The 16,620-nt window shown below is 38.9% G+C and overlaps 1 long non-coding RNA gene across 1 annotated transcript in view; it reads left to right on the forward strand.

Annotated features, from left to right (window-relative positions):
- LOC138987345 (uncharacterized) overlaps nt 1–6,345 on the forward strand; it is a 79,343-nt gene extending 72,998 nt beyond the window's left edge. The window contains exon 6 of the long non-coding RNA XR_011463870.1: nt 1,945–6,345. This is a non-coding gene — a long non-coding RNA (uncharacterized lncRNA). The remainder of the gene's footprint in view (nt 1–1,944) is intronic.
- Nucleotides 6,346–16,620: the final 10,275 nt, after the last annotated feature.

Genomic DNA, 16,620 nt, shown 5'->3' on the forward strand with positions numbered 1-16,620 from the left:
CCCTGAGATCTCAGGGTTCTCATTTTCTTACATATCTCAGCCAACTATTTTAATAGCCCTGGCTATGAACAACTCATTGTCTCTATCCATTTGGTATTTGCTATTATCTCTTCATGTGAATGAGTCTATCTCTACTTTTAACCTGCAAATACTTCAAAGTCAATGACTGTAATTTGAGCTCCTCTTTATCGCAGACATGTCTAGAAATGGCTACAATGTATAATTGTTGGTTCACTGATCATTTTTCAACTCACTACATTAAGGAATTTCAGTGTATCAAAAGAATTTTTGAAAAAAATAATCAATACTAATTGGGAACAAGAGTAAAGCAAGTTTAAGTTATCTTCTTTGCCAAGTTAACAATATAACTTTAATGGAGCAATAAGCTTTTATTGTTCTGGATTTCTATTCAAAGGTTTATAAGAAGCACTGAGGGAATTATTTTTCCCAAAATTCATTTCTGTGCTCTCTGCAGTCCCTTTACTGTGGCAAAGATTTTTGTGTAACTATGGGACTTGGGAAAAGTTAAATGAAGATGGGAAAGTTCACCTTTTTAATTTTTCTTTATATCATGGCCTACTCCCTTTCAGTGACTTCATTTCTGTACACGGTGGGCATGTTTTCTGGTCTTCCCTGCGCCTGTAGCTACTTCTATCAATACTGTCTCCTGCCTTCCTTGAGGTAAACAAACTTTCCCCACTTAAGACATGATTATGGTCAAGCTAGAATCTCAGTCTCCTACTTTTAACCATGTAGAGTGGATATTTGGGTAGGGTCAATCAGTCATGTTATTGTTAAGTACAAGTTTCTTCTAACAGATCAGCTCACCAGGGATGCTCAGAACTACTTCCTGCAGAGAAGTCCTTCTTTTTGTTCCTAACAAGGAGAATGTAAACGCAGGGCTACTGTTTACTTCATCCTGCTTTCCATAGTTGGCAGAAGCAGAGATGGTTACAGTGGTGCCCTGGTTCTAGGTGTGTGCCCATCTTCAATGATCCATCTCAACATCTACTGAGATTTTAGTACTGTTCACAATGATATGTGGCCCTCTCTGAAAGAGGACTCTATATCCCTAGCTTGGTCGTGTCACTTGCTCTGTCTCCCTGTAGGAGGTGATATTTCTCTCACCCTTTGTCATCAGCCTTGGCCACTTGGCTTGCTATATATGCAAAAGGAATATGATACATACAAGCAAAAATATTAAGAACCATAACTTGGTCCTACAATTATTTCAGGGGTGCTTCTTCAGCCCAGTTCCCAGAAGGAGAATGTATGTGTACCAGAGACACAATCAGAATGTAACATGAACAAGAAATAAAGCTTTGCTACTGTACAACAAAAACTCCTTTTAATATATCAATCTTTCTCTCTCTCTCGTCTCTCCCAAAAGATGATTCCACCAGGTTTCTGGAATAACTGGAAGCATTCTGACTAATTATTTTGTGACTAATATATATTCCTTGTTCCATGACTAATACATACAACTTAGCAACACGTTTACAAAGCAATTTACCCAGGTCCCAACATGCGTGAACAAGTATACATCTAACTAGTCTATCCTAGAAATGGCTATTTTAATGTCAAAGAAGAAATTATCAACATTAAACATATGCTCAGAGATGCTAAACAAGTTTTCAGAGTAGCACTAATTTGTTCTCTCTAACACTCATATTTACATTATAGCTAATGTTTAAGTCTCTCATCAAATACAAAAGTTATAATTTCAACTTCTTTTAATAATTCTTTCAATGCATTTTTCACTGCTTTTTTTAAATATATAAATTTTATTGAAGTAGTGCTTTTTATACTTTAAAATTTTAGTTTTTAAGAGTCATTAAATTTACTTTGAACATGGAATATTATTTGTTTCATGTTGAAATTAAAACATACTAACATGTTCATACGAAGTATAGTAAAATTTTGAAATTTCTCTATTTCCATTAGCTAATGTATTACAGAAATGAGCTTCCCAGGTGGCTCAGCGGTAAAGAATCTGCCTGCCAATGCAAGAAACACATTTTCAATCCCTGGTCCAGGAAGTTCCCCTAGAGAAGAAAACAGCAACCCACTCCAATATTCTTGCCTGGAGAAGCCCATGGACAGAGGAGCCTGGTGGGCTGCCATCTACGGGGTCACACAGAGTTGAACACGACTGAAGCGACTTAGCACCAGCAGCAGCAGCAGTGCATATCCACATCTGATTCTCCTTTCCTTCTTATGAACACAAGAAGACGATTTTTTTCAACAATCTTGCAGTTAGAGCTAAATGACTAGTTCTAGTTCAGTGGTTTTCAATCGAGAGTAATTTTCCCCCTCACCTCTCCGCCCAACTCCACCAGGGGGGATTTAGCAATGTCTGGAGACATGTTTGGTTATCACAGCTGTAGAAGGTGCTCTGACATCTAGTATGAAGAGCCCAGGGATGCTGCTGCACACCCTCCCAAGTACAAGACAGTCTGACAACAACAACGGGTCATTCAGCCCCAATGCCGATAGGGCCAAGGTTGATAAACCCTGTTCTAGGAAATGAAACTGAAGGGGAAGTAATTTAGGTCACCTCCAAACTATGGCTTTCAAAAGCCTCTCTTCTGTTTAAGAAGCACCCTTGGAGGCTATGTGTTGAAATGGAAGAACCAGACTGGGTTCCTGAGTCATCACAGAAAGAAGCTGCCCTGGAGAGTTGCCTGAACCTCAAGAGTCTGTGTAATCATTACATAAATCTTTTTTTGTATCTAACCTTTATTGTGTGTTTTAAGCCAGATTTCAGAGCTAATTTGTTACTGCTGCATAATTCATCCTATCCTTACTAACACCACTGTTGTTGATCAGTCGCTAATCTTCTCGACCCCATGGACCGCAGCACGCCAGGCTTCCCTGTCCTTCACTATCTCCCAGAGTTTACTCAAAGTCATGTTCATTGATTCAGTGATGCCATCCAACCATCACATTCTCTGTCAGCCCCTTCTCCTCCTGCCCTCAATCTTTCCCAGCATCAGGGTCTTTTCCAATGAGTCTGCTCTTCACATCAGGTGGCCAAAGTATTGGAACTTCAGCTTCATCATCAGTCTTCCTAATGAATATTCAGGGTTGATTTCCTTTAGGATTGACTGATTTGATCTTGCTGCCCATGGGCTCTCAAGAGTCTTCTCCAGCACCACAGTTCAAAGACATCAAGTCTTCAGTGCTCAGCCTTCTTTATGCTCCAACTTTCACATCCGTACATGACTATTGGAAAAACCATAGCTTAGACTAGTCGTACCTTTGTCTGCAAAGTAATGTCTCTGCTTTTTAATACGCTGTCTAGGTTTGTCATACCTTTTCTTCCAAGTAGCAAGCATCTTAATTTCATGGCTGCAGTCACCATCTGCAGTGATTCTGGAGCCCAATAAAATAAAATCTGTCACTGTTTCCACATTTTACCCATCTATTTGCCATGAAGTGATGGGACCAGATGCCCTTATCTTAGTTTTTTCATTATAGCTAGCTTCACAAAATTTCACTTATGTGAATATCAATATACTACATTTTTTAAATGCCAGCTTATATCATATGTACTGCTTCAAGTAACATTCAATTATTATATATAACTCATTTTTAGGCAAATATTTTTCATTATTTCAGCCATGAACACATGCTGAAGATAGAGATGACATTATTCAAGCATGAGCAGGATTTGAAGAATATATTTGAAAGACCAGTTGGCAGTACACTCAATAATCTTCAGAATGTAGAACATAATTGTGTGAGGGTGAAAAGAATAGATCACCCAGGTCTGATAATGAAACTGAGAAACTCTAACTTCCACTCGGTGCAGAATGTTCTTGTGCACAAGTCATAAGAATACAAAATAAGAGATTTGAAAATGAAATTTTTCCTCAGCAGAGTGGATACCACGCTGCATTTCTCAGCTGCCTGGCTATGGCAAGTGATGTATGTTCATAACACAGTGGATGGTGGCTTAGGAAGGGGATCCAGTAAAATCTGTGCTGGAGCCAAGAACACAATCCAAGGAAAATGCCTCTAGTTAATCATCATGATCACTCCCTCTGTGTGCCAGAGAAGGGCTCACTTTCTAACTCAGTCTTACTATAGATGATTTAAATTAGCCAAGAGCAGAGATACAAAGCTAAGGCTCCCCAAATTTTAACTCAAAGGCAAGAGTTACCTGGTTTTTCATACTTTCTACTTTTTTTTTTCCTTTCTCAGTGAAAGGCATAATAATAATTTGTAAAGCTTTCAATTCATGCTTCCAAGTCCTTAACAACAATCTTATTATGAGACATAAAGTTGTTTGAAAAGGAACAGAAAAGGAATAAGAAATGTGTGCCCTACTGTGATAACACCAGTGTGCAAAATAAAACCCAGTTCCAAAATGGTGATATTTGCAGAAACTGTATATTTAATCAAATTTTTCTGACAGAAACATTTTATTGCCATTGCCAAAGAAGCAATAAAAATCAGAATTCATATGCATCTTTTTTTTAATAAAAATTAACTCTATATGAGCATATCTCATGGCTAGCTAAAGACCATTTTGATATAATCAAGGAAAAACTGGCTTTGACTAATAAGTACTTTTTCTTGATAAATAATTTTGACCCTGTGATGGTGCTTGTCTTTCTAATATAATCTTATGGAAGTGACACTGTACAATGTTCTGGAAGGTGGACCTAGCTGGTAGTTTGGGGATTCAAATTCTGATACTAAAGAACTTCCAAAATTCTGCAAAATATTGCTGAGGCTCAGACAGTTTCCACCACAAAATACTAGGACTTCCTTTGAAGAGGGGAAGAGGGAAACTTCACATTAGGGACTACTGAATACTCAACTTTGTATAGGAGTAACCAAGTACCCAACAAATTAATATATTTTGTTCAAGGTCACTTCAAGAAATCAGCTTGGTTCACACAGGCATGACTGCTCAGGAAGGTCTAATCCAAAGGGTGGCATGAACTAACAGGAGCAAAAATGACAAGACTGATTATTTTCTGATGATGCTCGGAGAAGGATGCCAACCACGTAGCTGATGGTACAGGAAGGATGATACAGCACCACGTGGGAAACACCAGGGCCTTGGCCTCATAGACTGGAATTCCAGTTGGGTCACAAGCAAAACACTATAGGAAAGAGGAGCTAAAGACGCAGTGGTAACCCAAGTCCATGACCCAAGTCCACCTGTGACCTCAACAATAGAATGCCCAGCCTACCAAGCAAAAAAATTACCAAGAATGTATCTATAAAATGATATCACCTACTACTTCCTGGTGGAACTAAAAACTCCCAATTTACTCCCGGTCCTAGTCAGAACTAGTGTTAAGACCAGAAAGGGTATGTCTTGCTACTCACTCTAGAGTTGGGGAAAAGCACTGGCTGAGAAAATACAAAGAAGGACTAAATTTAGCTCCTGAGAATTCTTTCATCTTACATTTTAAAACTGCTTCTGTACTCTCCTTGGAAGTACAAATGTCATCTCATATTCTGATTGCTATTCAGTATATAAGCACTCTAGCACCGACGATAAATGGCATCAGTATTGCAATTTCCCATAAACAGTATATAAGAAATTAGAAATTCAAGAGTAAATACTCAGTTTTTGAGAATATTTGTCACATAGTTAGAAACCAAAATAAGTACTGAAATCAGTTTACTAAATGTATAACATAAACATTGTATGAAACATGTTAAATTGTATGACTTTTATTTTCTGAATGCACTTAATTGTATCCATTGATGTTAGACTAAGATGAATAATTTTATTTATCTTTATAACTCTTCCAGTTTCATGACTCATAGTAGGTACTCCTTTGATTAATGATCTTGAAAGCAATACGTTCAAACCATGGGTATGACATCAGCTTTATGACCACAACTTTAACATTAGGTTTCAGTTCAGTCCAGTTCAGTTCAGTCCCTCAATCATGTCCGACTCTTTGCAACCCCATGAATCGCAGCACGCCAGGCCTCCCTGTCCATCACCAACTCCCGGAGTTCACTCAGACTCACGTCCGTCAAGTCGGTGATGCCATCCAGCCATCTCATCCTCTGTCGTCCCCTTCTCCTCCTGCCCCCAATCCCTCCCAGCATCAGAGTCTTTTCCAATGAGTCAACTCTTCGCATCCAGTGGCCAAAGTACTGGAGTTTCAGCTTTAGCATCAGTCCTTCCAAAGAACACCCAGGACGGATCTCCTTTAGAATGGACTGGTTGGATCTCCTTGCAGTCCAAGGGACTCTCAAGAGTCTTCTCCAACACCACAGTTCAAAAGCATCAATTCTTCAGCGCTCAGCTTTCTTCACAGTCCAACTCTCACATCCATACATGACTACTGGAAAAACCACAGCCTTGACTAGACGGACCTTTGTTGGTAAAGTAATGTCTCTGCTTTTTATATGCTATCTCGGTTGGTCATAACTTTCCTTCCAAGGAGTAAGCGTCTTTTAATTTCATGGCTGTAATCACCATCTGCAGTGATTTTGGAGCCCCCCAAAAAACTGTACTGAAACTGTAGCTGTTCTACCCATATGGTTGATCAATAAAGCAAAAATAATTATAAGAAGTACAAACCTCCCTGGGGTTTCATGAATTCAGTTCTAATTTTGTCCATAGGGAAAGTAATGGTGATTATAGCTCTAAAATACAATTATTTATTAAATTGCAATGATATGCTTTTATGCAATTTATTAGAGCTAGGTATTAATAATGGTATGCACCTAAAAGAAGCAGAAGATATTAAGAAGAGGTGGCAACAATACACAGAAGAACTATACAAAAATGATCTTCATGACCCAGATAACCACAATGGTGTCATCACTCACATAGAACCAAACATCCTGGAATGCAAAGTCAAGTGGGTCTTAGGAAGCATCACTATGAACAAAGCTAGTGGAGGTGATGGAATTCCTATTTCAAATCCTGAAAGATGATGCTGTGAAAGTGCTGCACTTAATATGCCAGCAGATTTGGAAAACTCTCCAGTGGCCACAGGACTGGGAAAGTTCAATTTTCATTCCAATCCCAAAGAAAGGCCATGCCAAGGAATGCTCAAACTACCGCACAATTGCACTCATCTCACATGCTAGCAAAGTAATGCTCAAAATTCTCCAAGCCAGGCTTCAACAGTATATGAACTGTGAACTTCCAGATGTTCAAGCTGGACTTAGAAAAGGCAGAAGAACCAGAGATCAAATTGCCAACATCCGCTGGATCATGGAAAAATCAAGAGAGTTCCAGAAAAACATCTACTTCTGCATTATTGACTATGCCAAAGCCTTTGGCTGCACAGATCACAACAAACTGTAGAAAATTCTTAAAGATATGGGAATATCAGACCACCTGATCTCTCTCTTAAGAAATTTGTATGCAGGTCAAGAAGCAACAGTTAGAGCTGGATATGAAACAACAGACTGGTTCCCAATCAGGAAAAGTGTACATCAGGCTGTATATTGTCATCCTGTTTATTTAACTTATATGCAGAGTACATCATGAGAAATTCTGAGTTGGATAAGCACAAGCTTAAATCAAGATTGCTGGAAGAAATATCAACAACCTCAGATATGCAGATGACACCACACTTATGGTAGAAAGCGAAGAACTAAAGAGCCTCTTGATGAAAGTGAAAGAGGAGAGTGAAAAAGTTGGCTTAGAACTCAACATTTAGAAAAGTAAGATCGTGGCATTTAGTCCCATCACTTCATGGCAAATAGATGGGGAAACAATGGAAAGAGTGAGAGACTTTATTTTTTTGGACTCCAAAATCACTGCAGATGGTGACTGCACCCATGAAATTAAAAGACGCTTGCTCCTTGGAAGAAAAGCTGTGACCAACCTAGACAGCATGTTAAAAGGCAGAGACATTATTTTTCCAACAAAGGTCCATCTAGTCAAAGCTTTGGTTTTTCCAGTGGTCATGTATGGATGTGAGAGGTGGACTATAAAGAAAGCTGAATGCAGAAGAATTGATGCTTTTGAATTGTGGTGTTGGAGAAGACACTTGAGAGTCCCTTGGACTGCAAGGAGATCCAACCAGTCCATCATAAAGGAAATTAGTCCTGAATATTCATTGGAAGTACTGATGCTGAAGCTGAAACTCCAATGCTTTGGCCACCTGATGCAAATAACTGACTCATTTGAAAAGACCCTGAAGCTAGGAAAAATTGAAGGCGGGAGGAGAAAGGGGTGACAGAGGATGAGATGGTTGGATGGCATCACTGACTCAATGGACATGAGTTTGACTAAGCTCTGGAAGTTGGTGATAGACTGGGAAGCCTGGCAACTGCAGGCCATGGGGTCGCAAAGATTTGGACACAACCGAGGGACTGAACTGAACTTAATTGAGGTATTAACAATAACTACCCCTCTAGATCAGTCCTGGGTGTTCTTTGGAAGGAATGATGCTAGAGCTGAAACTCCAGTACTTTGGCCACCTCATGCAAAGAGTTGACTCATTGGTAAAGACTCTGATGCTGGGAGGGATTGGGGGCAGGAGGAGAAGGGGATGACAGAGGATGAGATGGCTGGATGGCATCACGGACTTGATAGACGTGAGTCTGAGTGAACTCTGGGAGTTGGTGATGGACAGGGAGGCCTGGCGTGCTGCAGTTCATGGGGTTGCAAAGAGTTGGACATGACTGAGCGACTGGACTGAACTGAACTGAACCCCTCTAACCAAGCACAAGTACTCTGGTTTCTTGTAGTTACAGCCACTTCTTGACTCCGAGGTCTGTGCTATTTGTTATATGTCACTCAGGTTGAGTTGTTAAACTCAGCCCACCCAATCCCTGTAGGCATTTGAGTTTGCCCCTGCTTTTTAGCCTTGACCAAAAGAAGATCCTGCATTATCTGGTAAATGTCCTCTCCTGCTTTTCATCTCTCTCATATCTTTTGCAAAGCTGGGAAAAGACACATGGAAATACAATGAAAGCAGAAGTCACTCATTGACAACTAGACCAACAGCCTCAATCCATGATATCAGTGGGAACAACTATTATACTTAAGATCATTCTTTCTTTCTGGCTGATATGCAAATACCCATGGGGTCAATATGCTACTTTTAAATTCCCCATTAGAGTGATTTCCATTGACCATGTATTTTTTAAATGCTAACTATGAAGGCAATGGCACCCCACTCCAGTACTCTTGCCTGGAAAATCCCATGGATGGAGGAGCCTGGTAGGCTGCAGTCTATGGGGTCGCGAAGAGTCAGACACGACTGAGCGACTTCACATTCACTTTTCACTTTCCTGCATTGGAGAAGGAAATGGCAACCCACTCCAGTGTTCTTGCCTGGAGAATCCCAGGGACGGGGGAGCCTGGTGGCTGCCGTCTATGGGGTCACACAGAGTCGGACACGACTGAAGTGACTTAGCAGTAGCAGCATGAAAGTGTTACTGTTAGTCGGTCAGTCATGTCTGACTCTTTGTAACCCCATGGACTATAGCCCACCAGGCTCCTCTGCATGTGGAATTCTCCAGGCAAGAACGTGGAATTCTCCAGGCAATCTGGAGTGGGTTGCCATGCTCTCCTCCAGGGGATCTTCCTAACCCAGTAATCAAACCCAGATCTCCTGCATTGCAGGCGGATTCTTCACCATCTGAGCCATCACGGAAGCCCAACAATATCAAGAACCAGTTTTTCTGTTGTATTATATCTTAACATTTTCAATTTTTAAAAAATATTTATTTATTTATTTGACTGCACTAAATGTTATCTTTTAGTTACAGCATGTGGGATCTTTAGTCGTGCCATGCAAACTGTTATTTACAGTATGTGGGATCTAGTTCCCTGACCAGGGATTGAACCCAGGCCCCCTGCATTGGGAGCCTGGAGACTTATCCACTGGGCCACTAGGGAAGTCCCCTAACATTTTTTAAAGGCAAAAATTAAGAAAGTTTTCTTGGTATCATGATAGTCTCATCATTTATTACAACTTCACAGACTGACTAGGTATATAATTGTCCAACAAAACTCAAAGATGAGGTCCTTATAAAATCAAGAGAGATAACAGGCCATGTAGAACATATTATTTTGCTGAAAGTCCTTAGTCATCCACTAGGTTCATTTTTCTGAATGCCCACTTTTCTCCTTCAGTGGTTTTGATTAAAATTCTGGAAATAGATGCAACTCTCTGGTAATACAGCAGGCAAAATGGAAAGCAGACCATATTAATCTGTCACTAAACCTTAAATATTCCTTCTCTTCTCTTGTCTCATACAAAATGAGCCTCATCTACTATGTATTTTCATTCCACTGCCCCTTTCAGGTTATTGATCTTTGTATTATTTCTGCACGCACATGGAAAGGTTTTATTATGTGTCTGAATTAAATCTATGATGCATACAGGCTGCTTGACTCAGCCAAATGAGTCTTTAATACACTTCAATGTGAATCTTTAAAAAAATTTTTTTCATTAAGAACTGGTTCCCATTACAACTTCTAAAGTTACTTGATAGGCTTATGCAGTTTTACAGCATGTACTAAATATAAATGAAGAGCAAATAAAAATAAATATTACACATCAGGAGTGCTCATAAAACCACTGGGTAATTGTTCTGTCCTCTAACCAAGCTCAAGAAAGTAGCACCCAAATCCTATTTTTAATGTTCTACACTTTCTATTAAAACCTTATGACTGCGCCCGAGATAAGACCATATGCCTAAGCCAACATTAAGCAATTTCTCTTTTTCTCCCATTAAAACAACAAAACAACACAAAAAAAAATCCAGAAGCTAAGCAAATTTAGCTTCAGCTTCTTAGGATCAACATGTTTAATTAGGAAGATAAAGCATTTTAATCTTAAAAGCAAATTATTTATTCCTCGGGGATTTATTTTCCCATAATATATAATACTAAATGTTTTGAACACATTATTTAAAATAATAGATGAGTGTCTTGGCCCCAGGGCATAAATACACATGTGATGCACTAACAGTTTATTCTCTTAATTATTTACAATGGTTGTGTTCTCTAATAACATTTATGATGTGTTAAGAAAATAAATCAAGAACAATTTAAAAGTAGAAGTCACAAAATATAGCTGAATGAAAATTGGAAACTTGAGTAGTTGAGTAATTGGAAACTTAAGATCAGCTCTAACACTGATCTTGTGTATCTAACATTGTAAATCACTTCTTCTCTAATTACTATTTTTATAATACTATTGCTATAATATTAATTCTTAAATAATGTGATTAAAGTGAGTTAATATTTAATTAATAATCAACATATAGGAATATATAACTTATATACCCATCCAAAAGATTGCCTATTCTGTTAGCAGACAATATAACAATAGCACCTGGGGGACTAAAGATAGGAAAACTGAAGAACTACAGTCCAAATCCATAATGAATATAGACACAAAGTACAAGTTTTAAAGCTCTCTGGGAATAAATGAATACACACAAAAATTACATTCTGCCCATGAAGGAATGACTATTTCTGCCCCTAATTTCCTCAAGTTCACATAGAAAGGTAACTGCAATTAAAGAAGTGGGGTGGATCTAACGGGCAAAAAGCTTGTAAAGCTCTGTCTGCCTGGCTTACTTCACTTAGTATGACAGTCTCCAGGTCCATCCATGTTGCTGCAAATGGCATTGTTTCATTCTTTTTTATTGGTCGAGTTAACAGTCCATCATATAAATATACCACATCTCCTTTATCCATTCATCTGTGGATGCACATTTTGGTTGCTTCCAACTCTTGGCTACTGTAAATAGTGCTGCAGTGAACATTGGGGTGCAGTATCCTTTCCAACTATGGTTTTCTCCAGATAGAGGCCCAGGAGTGGGACTCCTAGATCATATTGTTGTTGTTCAGTCACCCAGTCGTGTCCGACACTTTGCGACTCATGGACTGCAGCATGCCAGGCCTCCCAGAGTTTGCCCAAGTTCATGTTCATTGCATTGGTGATGCCGTCCAGCCATCTCATGCTCTGATGCCCTCTTCTCCTTCTGTCCTCAATCTTTCCCAGCATCAAGGACTTTTTCAACAAGTTGTCTGTTCGCATCAGATGACCAAAATACTGGAGCTTAAGCTTCAGCATCAGTCCTTCCAGTGAACATTCAGGTTTGATTTCCCTTAAGATTGACTGGTTTGATCTGCTTGCTGTCCAAGGGACTTTCAGGGGTCTTCTCAAGCACCACAGTTCAAAGGCATCAATTCTTTGGCATTCTACCTTCTTTACAGTCCAGCTCTCACAACCGTACATGATCACTGGGAAGACCATAGCCTTGACTCTATGGACCTTTATTGGCAGAGTAATGTCTCTGCTGTTCAACACAATGTCTGAGTTTGTCATCGCTTTCCTGACAGGAAGCAATCTTCTTCTGATCTTATGGCTGCAGTCACCATCCATAGTGATTCTGAAGTCTAAGAAGAGGAAATCTGTCACTACTTCCACCTTTTCCCCTTCTATTTGCCATGCAGTAATGAGGCCAGATGCCATGATCTTAGTTTTTTTAATATTTACTTTAAACCTGGCTCTTTCACTCTCTTCCTTCACCCTCATCAAAAAGCTCTTTAGTTCCTCTTCACTTTCTGCTATTAGAGTGGTATCATCCGCATATCTGAGGTTGTTGATGTTTCTCTTGCCTATTTCAAATCCAGATTGTAACTCATCCAGCCCAGCATTTCTCATGATGTGCTCAGCATAAAGGTTAAACAAGCAGGGTGACAGCAGACAGCCCTGTTGTACTCCTTTCTTGATCTTGAACCAATCAGTTGTTCCATACAGGGTTCTAACTGTTGCTTCTTGACCCTTCTTCTACAGGTTGCTCAGGAGACAGGTAAGATGGTCTGGTATCCCCATCTCTCTAGGAGCTTTCCACAGTTTGTCATGATCTACACATTCAAAGGCTTTAGTGTAGTTGATGAAACATAGGTATCTTTCTGAAATTCCTTTGTTTTTTCTATGATCCAGCAAATGTTGGCAATTTGATCTCTAGTTCCTCTTCCTTTTCTAAACCCAGTGTGGACATCTGGAAGTTCTTGGTTCGCATAATGCTGAAGCCTAGCAGGCAAGATTTTAAGCATGATCTTACCAGCATGGGAGATGAGTGCAACTGTCCAATGCTTAGCGCATTCTTTGGTACTACCCTTCTTGGGAATTGGGATGAGGATTGACTTTTTCCAGTCCTGTCACCACTGCTGGGTCTTCCAGATTTGCTGATATAATGAATGTAAAACCCTGTTGGCATCCTCCTTTAGGGATCTGAATTGTTCTGCTGGAATTTCATAGCATCCACTAGCTTTATTAACAGTTTCTTAAAGCCCACTCGACTTCACACTCCAGAATGTCTGGCTCTGAGTGACTAACCACATCATGGTGGTAATCCAATTCATTAAGATCTTTTTTAATACAGTTCTTCCATGTTATCTTTCATTCTCTTCAGCATCTACTAGGTTTCTACCATTTTTATCCTTTATTATGTCCATCTTTGGCCAGAATACTCCCTTGAGTATTCTTTGGCCAGAATTCTCCCTTGAGTTTCCAGTTTTCCTGAGTAGATCTCTAGTCTTTCCCCTTCTGTTGCTTTCTTATATTATTAAACACTGTTCATTGAAGAAGGCCTTCTTGTCTCTTCTAGCTGTCCTTTGAAACCTGCATTGAACTGGATGTACCTTTCTCTCTCCCTTGCTTTTTGCTTTTCTTCATTCTTCCAGTTATTCATAAAGCCTCCTCAAATGAGCATGACCTCCTTCTGGTATGCTGGAAACACTCTGTATTCTCATCTTGGTGGTGGTTACAGCTAAACAATGTGTGTGTGTGTGTGTGTGTGTGTAGAAATTCAAAACACATTAGTACATAAACATACATATACAAATTTATCACTTGAGGCTTGTATGCCTTGTAGGGTGTATGCTATATACTGCAACAAAAAAATTAATAACCAAGTATTTTACATCTTGGCAGCGGAAGTAGGTGAAAGTTTTATCCAAGTTCTCTTTTCAGTGGAGAAGTAAGAGATGAACTTCCTGGTGGTTTGTCTCCTTCCTCATTGTCAAGCATGAAGAACCAAAAAGGGGTCACTTTTATTCTCTTTAACATATTGGTGTCTTCCTATATGATGTATATATTCATGTCCTGAGACTGTCATAAGTAAATTACTGCAGATTTAATGGCTTAAAAGAACAGAAATTTATTCTCTCCAAGTTCTGGAGATGAGAAAGGAAGATCAAAATGTCAACAGGACTGTACGTCCCCAGAAAGCTCTAGAGAAGGATCCTTCCTTGCCTCTTCCAGCTTCCAGCAGCCCCAAGTGGCCCCTGAGTTGCAGCTGTATCTCTCCAAGTTCCTCTGTCCTCACATGGCCTTCTCTGAGTCTCAGAGTTTCTGTGTCTTTTCTTCTGATACAAGAACACTTGTCACTGGATTTAGGGCACACACAGATAATCTCATCTAGACTCAGAGTGATCTCATCAGAGACCTTTTATCTTTTTGACAGGATGGCTCAGACAGTAAAAGTTCACCTGCAATGCGGGAGACCCTGGTTCGATCCCTGGGTCAGGAAGACTCACTGGAGAGGGGAAGGGCTACCCACTCCAATATTCTTGCCTGGAAAATCACATGGACAGAGGAGCCTGGTAGGCTACAGTTCATGGGGTCACACGTAGTCAGACATGACTGAGCAACTAACACTTTCACTTTTCAAAGACCTTTAACTTAGTTAAATCTGCAGACTTTGTTTTTTTTTACCAAATAAGGCCACATTCACAGGTTCTTGGTATTAGGATATGGACATATTTTGGGGGAGGGGGCACCATTCAATCCACTAAAATGTGTGTAGACTAAAATGAATGCAACTCTCTATTATAATAAAGTTAATATAATGTACATTCTTTGGTCAGTTAAAAACAATGAAAAGTATATCTGATTTGTGTGTTTTCCAGATGTAAGAGCAGCTTTGTTTACCTGATCTGACCTTCATAATCAGACTCCCTATAATAAAAAAAGAGATTTGCTGTGGTAACCAGAATATGCAGTTGACACTTCAACAAGGCAGGATCAAAAATCTCCATTTAACTTAAAAATTACAGTCAGCCTTTTGTATTCACAATTGCTCCATATCTGCAGCTTCAACAAAGGACAGATCATGTAGTATTGTAGTATTTACTGTTTGGAAAAAAGGCCAGTGCAAACTTGTGTTGTTCAAGGGCCAACCACATTTATTTATCACCTATTCATTTATTTAACCAATTGGAACCCTACTAGAGGAGGCAGTGTTGAAAGTTTTAGCTCAAAATACAGAATTAGTTTAAGCCCATTTCAAAGAAAGGAAACATGACATTTAACTTCTAACTCACAAAGGAAAGGGTTCAAAATAACTTCAACAGTAACACCTATGTAAAATGATGGCGTGTGATAAAGGACAAAATTCTTCAGGTAAAACTTCCCAAAAAACAAGTTGAAACTTTCCAAGTAACAAGTTGAACAAACATAGAAATGTTTGACTGAAAATATAAAATTAGTCCTTAACTAAAGTTAAGAAACTCTGTTTTCTTCTTTTATGGTGGTTAACTTTTGCCCAGCTTAAGAGATAACAATATGTTATTTTTTATAAATCAATACAACTACTTTCCAAGTATCAAACATTATGTCTACCAGTTTAGAAATAGCTGAGTCCTTCACAAACATGCATTTTTTCTTTTCTTTCCCAAATTACCTTATAATAAATATGTATATTTGATTTGTGTCCTTTATATTTACTTTTTATGTATATGATATATATTCCTTTTTAAAACAAACCACTATTGTAATTAAGTATCTGAATTTTATTGGTGATTATTGAGCAATTATTTATGTAAAACAAATATTCTACTAACAAAAAGTCTTGTAAGTAATTTATGGCTATTGTATATTTAATACTGTATATTGTATATTTATGGGTATTGTATATTATAATTCCATTTATGAAAATTTGATTCCTGTACAACTACTATCTCTGAATAAAAAGAGACTCATCTCTGCTACTTATTTAAAATGCAACAGTTATCACATAAAAAACACCTTTGGCTTTCACCAACAGGGCAAGCGATGATCACAAACCAAATATCCTTCACTGTTGTTTTATCTTCTCAGTCTTAAAAAGAGGATTTCAATTTGTCAAATAGCTGCACAAAAATGGAGAACTGCCTTTCATTATTGTGCAAAAGACATGATTCCATGAAAACTGCTAAGAAGCATTTTCCTGCAAAGCATATCATAATGTGTGGACTTAAAAAGACTTTTGTATTACCAGTATTATAATTGGGCAGATGTCTGCTGCAAATATCCATGTCTGCATTTAAGAAGCAGATTTTCCTAAGAGTGAACTGTCGGAAGTACTTTGGATTATAGCACAAAATACTCATTGATTATTTTGCAAATGAACATTGTAGTTCCTCTGACAATTTTATAGGTGTTTTAGAAGATGGCCTGGAAAATGAAAAGCATGGGCAGTGGGACAAGATGTAGCACCAGACGTAAGAACACAAGGCAGAAGAGCAGAGGCTGAGAGCTAGGCCTTGGACAGAAGCCAGTAGCTGTATCCTATCAAGCCAGCATCTTCCTCAAGGCATGCTGGGATTCCAAATGGTCTGGCAAAATGGGGGAGGATGCCAAATAATTAAACTACACAGATACTATG

This window comes from Bos mutus, chromosome 1 (genome assembly GCF_027580195.1).
Source record: "Bos mutus isolate GX-2022 chromosome 1, NWIPB_WYAK_1.1, whole genome shotgun sequence".
Classification (NCBI taxonomy): Eukaryota; Metazoa; Chordata; class Mammalia; order Artiodactyla; family Bovidae; genus Bos; species Bos mutus.